This window comes from Pteropus vampyrus, unplaced genomic scaffold (assembly GCF_000151845.1).
Source record: "Pteropus vampyrus isolate Shadow unplaced genomic scaffold, Pvam_2.0 Scaffold11, whole genome shotgun sequence".
In the NCBI taxonomy this organism is placed as follows: domain Eukaryota; kingdom Metazoa; phylum Chordata; class Mammalia; order Chiroptera; family Pteropodidae; genus Pteropus; species Pteropus vampyrus.
In genome coordinates this window covers 7287121-7295850 of record NW_011888792.1, presented here as the reverse complement: position 1 = coordinate 7295850, position 8730 = coordinate 7287121, and the positions used below count along the sequence as shown (strand labels likewise).

Sequence of the window (8730 nt, the reverse complement as noted above, 5' to 3'; positions counted from 1 at the left end):
TACCAATGTTCACATTCCTCAGGAACTTGAGTTTTTAAAGAATTTCTAGTTATGTATATTTGAACAGAAAATATTTGAGCCTCTATATTGCCATCTAATGATGTATCGATCCAAATTACTCATCTTTTTCAAGATGCAATCTTGTCAGCATTTACTATACATTAAGCACAATGCTTGAGGACCTATAAAGCAATTGTGAAAAAAGGCAAACCTGTATTGTGGATGATAATATGAAGGCATAAAAAAACAAAAACTGTGCTCGCTTCGGCAGCACATATACTAAAATTGGAATGATACAGAGAAGATTAGCATGGCCCCTGCACAAGGATGACATGCAAGTTCATGAAGTGTTCCACATTTTTGATCGAATATATGGTAGCTGAAGGAAACTGGACTTTGGGTGGTAAACACACAATAGAATATACAGATGTCAAATTGTAATGTAAAAATTATGTACCTGAAAATTATGTAATTATATTAACCAGTGTTACCCCAATAAACTTAAAAAAAAAAAAACCTATCCTATAACATAATGATTGTTTACTGTGAACTATTTACTATGCTACATACTTTCATATATTATCACTAACCCTCTCCACAACTCTGCAAAATGGATGTCATTTACAGAAAAGCCTTCTTTACAGAAAAGAAAACCAAGAGTTAGAGCCTTGACTGTCACTAACTAGTAAGTGAATCCAGAGTGCCTTAACCAGAGCTTGACTTCTGATCTCTCATATGCCAGTGTTAGAGCTCTTTGCATTCCATATACTGCATCCCACATGTACAGACTATGAATTTCTGAAAAGAAGAAAGAAAATCAAAGAAATCATACATCTAGTTTGGTGTAAAACAAAACTTTCGGGACCTTAATTACTTAGATCTATAACCTCAAAACTATTTATTGTTAAAAAACAATAATAATGTCCAATATTACTATTGCAACATACGAAATATCATTTAATCTTTACAGCATTTCTATGAGGTAGATGTAGTTACTTCATCATATGAATAGAAGTTGAAATTCACAGAGAGAAGTGGTTTTCCCAAGTAACAGACCTTGGACCCAACGCCCTGACCCCATTGCCTAGTCCAGAGTTTTTTCCCCAAGCCATTACATTCTGCTCTCCATGATACTTTGCCTGAATTTTAGTGAAAAAAGGACAAAAAAGAAATGAGGACATGGAATAATCACCATCTTTGGCTCTTCTTCCTTTCATTATCTAAAATGCTTTCTGCTGAACAAGAAATTTTTTTTTAACAGGGCGTCTATTGAGAAGTCATTCTGATAAAGTATGGATTCAATAAAGCAAGTCTTCCCACTGAGCATGGTTGGGCAAGTATTAGAGTGATTTTCTAAAGGTCTTTAGTTCATGCTTGGTTTTCAGTGTGTCCTTTTTCTCCCCCTTAACGTCTGTTTTCAAACAAGCTGTGAGAAATCACTTTAAGGGCTAGAATATCTCTGGGGTATTTAATAGGTGCTGGAACTCATGTCTAGGTCACCAGTTCAGATTCAACGATATATGGTTCTCTCTTCTTCTCACCTATGACTTCAAGCGGTAAGACCAGACCAATATTTTTAAACTAGTATATTGTACCATAAAACCACTCTTTCCTACTTTGATTTAGCGGTGCTGGTGGGGAATCAACTAGGATTGTTACCACTGAGAACTAGCAGAACAATAACCATCATTCACTCCAATGACACATGGTATGTCTCTTGTGCTATTAGAAGCAGAGCAGTTGGTTATAAGCAACCAGGTAAGATGGGACAGCATATATTCCTTTAAAAAAAATTATTTTGGGGTATGTAAAAGGGAGAATTAGAGTGAATAGCAGAAAGAGCAGCAAGGAGTAGTTGACAATGACAAAAGATCATGATGATCTAAGTTTGGACTAAATTAGAAAGATCAGAAAGAATGACCAAATAAGTCAATAGCTAAACATGGGAACAAAAAGGGTCAAATGCCAAGTGTATCAACTTTGAAAACTAGGGAACCCTGGACAATAAAGGTGAAGGGTAAAGTAAAAGATAGTTAATTAAGCACTCAGTTATTCTTAGTTATCTTTTCGATGATCTTTAAATGTCAAAAACATTGTGTTCAGGTATTATTAAGTAAAGATGCCTGAATCAGAAAGACTCAATAATATTTATAGATAATATCTTGGTTCCTTAGTGGACCAAAGATATAAAGTTGTCCTTCACAACCTAGCATTTACAAAGGCTTTCTGTTTGGTTATACCATGCTTTACGTATTTCTCATTTTACTCCTTCTTGAACCCCTATTTACTCTTGTGAAATGCCCTTTTAGCAAGAGTAAATACTTCTAGTTTACTGTACTCTCTAACAAATAGTTACTAATTTAATATTCACAACAAACCTCTTAGATAGGATCTATTATTATCCCCTTTTTACAGATGAGGAATCGAGCACAGAAAGGTACCAAGGTCATGCAGATAGTTAATTAGTGAAGCCAGGGTTCAAATTCAGACAGTCTTCTCCAAGAACTTGCTCTTAATCACAACATAATGACTTGCTTATATTTAATGCAGTTAAAATACTTTATAGTCTTCTAAGAATAAAACTTCAGTACAAACAAAGATATTTAGTGAGTCCATAACTGACTTGAAAAATAATTTTTTATTAAGAAACTGTGATTCAATCTCTGATCTATTTAGGTATACAAATTATATTTTTCAGAAATAAAAAGAAAATATTTTATCTACATAATAATATTTATAGAAATGTGAAAATTTCACAGAGGATCTAAAAATTGTAATGTTTTAAATGGCTTTGTTCAAAAGCTAAGCTAGAGTTAATGGGGAACCTCATTGAGGTATGTCTAGTTTACAAATAACAAAAGATTTCTATATTTTCACCATCATTTATGGGCACTGTAAACATTGTTTGTGTTAATAAAAATGCTAGTTCAGTTGGTGGTACTTAAAACAAGGAAGCAGAAGCTGTACTTTGGAGCTGAGCATAAACATAATTAGAAAAGGTGATGATGAAGTAAACCATATTTACACAAGCATTTGAAATAATGGCTCATGAGTCCTGTAGAATATTTTTCCCCTTTTAAAACAATCATACACAATACCCTGTTGGTATATTTCTTGGCATTTTATTCATGCTATCTATCTTCCTGCTGGATAGGAAATCTAGTCCATATCATCACCATTTTTCAAATTATCTCTCTTGCTGGATGCTTAGATAAAGTAAAATCTAAGGATTCCTCAATTTGTTTCATTATTTTTTGAAGTCAGAATTTCAACCAGTGGCAATTAGAATGACAAACTCCTAAACTTTATGTCATGAGAGGATGTACATGGGAATGTGTGTGTGTGTGTGTGCACCTTAAGAGTAAGAATTATGGCCTCCTCCGTCTCCTCCATCCCTCTCTCCCTCCCTCCCTCTCTCCTTCCTTTCTTCTTTCTCTTCCTTCCTTCATTCTTTCTCTTCCTTCCTTCATTCTTTCTCTTCCTTCCTTCCTTCCTTCCTTCCTTCCTTCCTTCCTTCCTTCCTTCCTTCCTTTCTTTCTTTTCTTTCTCTCTTTCTCTCTTTCTTTCTTTCTTTCTTTCTTTCTTTCTTTCTTTCTTTCTTTCTTTCTTTCTTTCTTTCTTTCTTTCTTTCTTTCTTTCTTTCTTTCTTTTCTTTCTTTCTTTCTTTCTCTCTTTTTCTCTTTTTTTCTTTCCTTATATTCCTAGCACCTAAGAATCTGCTCCATACAATCAGTTTGACTGACAGCATGGAGATACCTAAAGTAGATCACTTGCTGTACAGTGATACTTGATTGCCTAAATGTAAAATTATTATCAGAAGGAAAGTAAAAACAAACAAACAAAACAAAACAAAACATAATCCGAATGCTTTTTAAAAATGTACAATCACCTCGTGCCATGCTGAAATATCTCCTAGTACAAAGCATCCTTCTGTGAAAACCTCACTACCTTGCATAAGCATTTGCAAAAGAACACTGGCTTTCACTTTCATATCATTGCTTCCTTGCCTCACATATGTAATTCTACATAAATTTAAAAACCTTTTCTCAACCCCAAGGTTTAGACCCACTAACCCTAGTTTTCACTAATCAATTCCATGCAGTTTTGTAATAGCATTTATACTATAGAACTCAAGCATCTTACAATATGCTTTTTCATGAGCACCCATGTTTGAAGAAAATGACCAATCTGTCGTCATTCAGTCTCCTAATGTCAGCTCACTTCTCTATTGTCACCTTCTGGCTCACCAGAAGTTGTGGAGGAGAAATATTGTGAAAAGATTTTTTAGGTCTTGTCATTGAAGCAATTTAACAATGTATCAGACAAAAATGTTATCATTGTCTTAACAAATTAAACTTCTTAAAGGACTGGAGGAGAGAAATAAAATTTGATGAATTTTGACTTCAAATTTGAGTTTTTGAGATATTTACCTCCTGATTTTAAAATCTCCAACTTCCATACTTCTGCACTTGGACATATTTTTCCCTCTATGTGGAATGTTCTTTTTTGCCTCCTTCAAGACAGCAAGTCAGTGTGGAGTCCGTCTCCAGCTTCTGAAGCTGTAGTTTCTCCCACAGCAGGTTAATAATTTTTACATCAGTGATTACAGTCTTTATATAATATTGGCACTGCTGTATTCACTGCACCAATTTTTTACTTAATTTGTGTCTTTAAATTAACTTTAAAAAAAAATGTTTAACTTAAATAAACATGTTTTAAAAGAAAGTTTTGTGTCCCTGCCATAAATAGATGGTAACCTGGAAAAATTAATTTGATGAAAACCATACAATATTATTAAATTCTAGCTCCTCGTAGTTCTCTCCTGAAGACTCTGAGCCTGAGGCTTCCCTTCTATTTCTTAAACAGGAAAAGTGTTAGAGAGTCTTTGTCAGCACCAGCCTGAGACTTCTTCCTGATGTAATTAGAAGTCTCAAAAAACCTGAAAGGAAGTGAATTATCGCATTGTGTCATTCAAAACCACCATGCCTCCTAAAATGATCACATACACACTAATGGTGCACATCCCTCAACCTGGGAAACACGGGGTTGAAAAACAAGGCCTCTGTTAGGTATCAGGGTTTATTATACAGCCAATCAGTAATTTCAATCGATAAACATGAAAAAGACACAGAGGTACATTCCTCTTCAAAAAGTTGAGATACAAACATCTTGTAGAAAGAGCTGAATCTTCTCTCTACACCATGACTCAGGGTAACTTGTTCCAACATGAAAACATAATGAGGAAGTGTGAATAAGAGCAGGCATGAGGATTCAACTGGTCAACTTAATTGGATTTTTGCAAAAGACCTATAACTAACAATCAAATTGAAATACATTGTTAAAACAGTCAAAACTACTTTTTGGCAGAGTGGAAAGGCAAATGCTGGGATCAATTTAACAAAAGTAGCTGTATTTTGGTAGAGAATTGATACAGTTTCGATAAAAATGCCAAACTTACTCAAGTATCTTTAACTTGTTCTAACTGCCCAGTGACCATTTACATAATTAAAGCAAATTTTAAAAAACTGAGATGGATAACTATTTCCTATTATTTTGTTTGTATTTTCTTTTTGCTATAAGCTTGTACAATCAGACACAAAGTAAAATGTCAATTCAGAAAAGAATACTGCTAGGGTTACGCAAATGACCAAAGTTTGGAATCTTTTTATTATTCAGCATGAAGTAAAATGAATAATTAAAGCTGACTCGCATAGAAGGTAGCAATGGAAAATTAGTGGGAAAAAAATCATTTTTATTTTTTTGACTTCTACTGCAAACATAAAACACCATAATGGCAATTGACTTATCAGTATTTTTTAATAATCCATTTTACCTGGAAAGAATGCCAAGCAAGAATTTCCATCTATCTACCTGGGACTTAGACGAAGGACTTTTCATAAAATTAAAGTTCGTGCTCGTCATTTCATACACGCACTTCTGAGTGGGAGATAGGTGGCTCACTCTCACCAAAAACAGCCTCAAAAAATCACCATGGCACCTGCCACTGTGAAATAGAATTTTCAGCTAACGTAAGCTTCTGCTGCTCCTTTATGCCTTCACTTACTAAATTTCTACTTCACTCTACTTAGAAAACAATGAACACGGGCCAGGACCACAAGTTTAAAGGCAAATGACCCACAGTATCTGCAAAACCAGAAGCTGGGTTGAAATGTCGAAACTCAGTGGCTTGATGTTTTGGGAAGCAAAAACCTGCGAACCAGGAGACCTGGGTTCCAGGTTCAGCTCCACCACCAACTGTGTGATATTGACCAACTCTATTGTCTTTAATAATTTTCAGTGTCTCCTTCTCTAAAAGAAAGAATGAGAAGGAACCTAACTAACCATTTCTTGCTTTTAACATCTTCTGATTCTAAGTCCTATAGTGTTACAGGGATATCTATCATTAAAAACAACGTTCGGTAAACTCAGACTTTAAAGTAGAAGCCCAGTATGGCAAGAGGTTTTAAAAAGAATAGGCAGCATAAACTCTCATTAACGAGTCATGTAATTTATTAAGGAATTAATAATAGACCCACAATTAGACAGATATTGTGTTTCTGATTTGCTGGTTAACTCGTTGCTGTATGTTGACCTTCAGAAAGCTAAGGAATGATAGATGTGGACCTAACCATTAAGTAGTTGATCTTCAAACATATCTGCATTAATATTTTGTTGATTGCATTTCATTTTAATTTTAGTGTGGTTAAGAGTCCAATGAGATAAATATCTTCCTTTATATGAGAACCCCAGAGAACAGTAGCTTTGAAACATTTATCGCAAAAATAAACACAGACTATTACCCAACAATTATGCATAAAAATGTCTGTGAGTGACTAGACTAATATAGGCCTTCATGTAAAACCAGTCATTTACATCAAGCTTCACAGGAAGAGCATGTTTCCACAGATATGCAGAATATTCCCAAACTAGAAGGCTAGCTGAGAAAACGCACCCAAATTTAAAGTGTTTACTTTTCCACAATAGCTTCATCCTACGACCTAAACTAAAAGCCAAAGACTATGTTTTCTAAACATTTCTTCAAAAAACAAAGGAATATGTTTATTTATTTTCAATTTGAGCCAAAATGTGATTATTTGTAATCACACAATTTTAACTTTAATAGTCTTTTCTGAGAGCAGTAGTCTGACTTTAAGGAAGGTAGCAGGTAATAGCAATTTTAATTAGCCAACATCTGTTGAAATTAGGCCGTTCTAAACAGGTAAGCAGTAAATTTCAATAGGAGTCTGGTTCAGCTTATTGTTAAAGTTATTCCAGAGAAATGTTCTTGAATTTAGTGCAGTTCCCCTCTTCTGATCATTCTTTCAGCAAACTATTGAGGCCTCCTATGTGTCAGGCTCATCGTAATCTTCTCATGCACATTCCTTATCACACTGCATTTTTCCAGTGAATCAAATATAAAACATCTAGTGACTCAAGCTTGGAACCATATTTCAGAGGCCAATATCAACCCTACAAAGAGAAAAGAAAAAGAGGTCTGAAACTAGAAACCATGAGAAAGTGTTCTCTGCCTGAGATCCCCAGATCTTCAACTTTCCTGAATTATATACTTTTCCTAGCCTGATTTTCTTCAGTGAAAGGAAGCAACATGGCAAAGAATAAGAATGCTGCCCCTGTAGCCAGACAAATTTGCTTTTGAATCCTTACTTCCCCATGAAACTAGATGTGGAACTTGGTAAGTTTTAAAAACCTCTTTAAGCCTAAGTTTCTGCTCTAAGTTGGAAATAATATCCTACTCAAGGTTGCTGCAGGGATAAAGTGAGATAATGTGAGTAAAGCTCTTAGTAGTGCCTCTGCAAGTGATAAGCACTCAGGAAAGTGTAGCTTCCATTTAATCTTGTCATTAGCAGAGCATAGAGATGACAGATGAACTAAGATTTATCAAGTTCCAAGTACTCTTTGGGTGAAAGAGGCTCTAGAAATTACCCACTCCCCATTCTCTTGCCACACCCCCACCTCACCTGTCTGTTTCTTCTTTATGAATTTGAAAGCTAATTCTCTAGCTTGTATACCATCTTTCCTTTTATCTCTTTTTTCTAATTGCTCATGATTCATTTTCGAATTATCACTGTAAATCAGCAAAACCATTAGCAGAAAAAAAAAAAGAGAAAAAAGCAGTGGAGATCCAAATCGTTACCTTATTTGTTAGCAGATCTCTCTAAGTGGTGAAATTAATGATTTTTGTCCTCTTGACTTATGCTTTGAAGTGTGTTACTTTTATAAGAAAAAAAATGTATTTTAAAAAGTATGTATGTAAGAGCGAATACATAGCTAGGGGAAGTTGCTCATTAAACCCAGTAAAGATGTGGTTGTAGGGGATTGCCTGAAAGAACTGGAGCATACATGAGAACTAAACGAAAATTATTTCAGCCAAAAACCCAGGACTCAGACTTAAGAGACATTGGTTTAAATCCTAGTACAATAATTTAATAGCTGTATGACCTTAGTCATGTTACCTTTCTAAGCCTGATTTTTGTCATCCATGAAATGGGGTGGTAACACTATTCTTCAGTAATGCTGTGAAGATTAAGTGAGATTGCATGTGAAAAAAATGTATGATACGTGACACAGAATTAGAGTTCAGACATTCTAGTTGGCTTATAACCTGAAGAGATATCTAAGTGCTTTTTTAAAAAAGAATTAACCAGAAATTTTAGGTAAAAATTCTTGCACTAATTAAAATTATCTCATGCATTTGGGTGTTCCATTCAT

At 34.6% G+C, this 8730-nt stretch overlaps 1 non-coding gene across 1 annotated transcript; it reads left to right on the top strand.

The window, feature by feature from the left end:
• Window positions 1–255: 255 nt before the first annotated feature.
• Window positions 256–362, top strand: LOC111732140. Its single transcript, XR_002777438.1, has one exon. It is a non-coding gene; the product is annotated as a U6 spliceosomal RNA (small nuclear RNA).
• The last annotated feature ends 8368 nt before the right edge of the window (window positions 363–8730 follow it).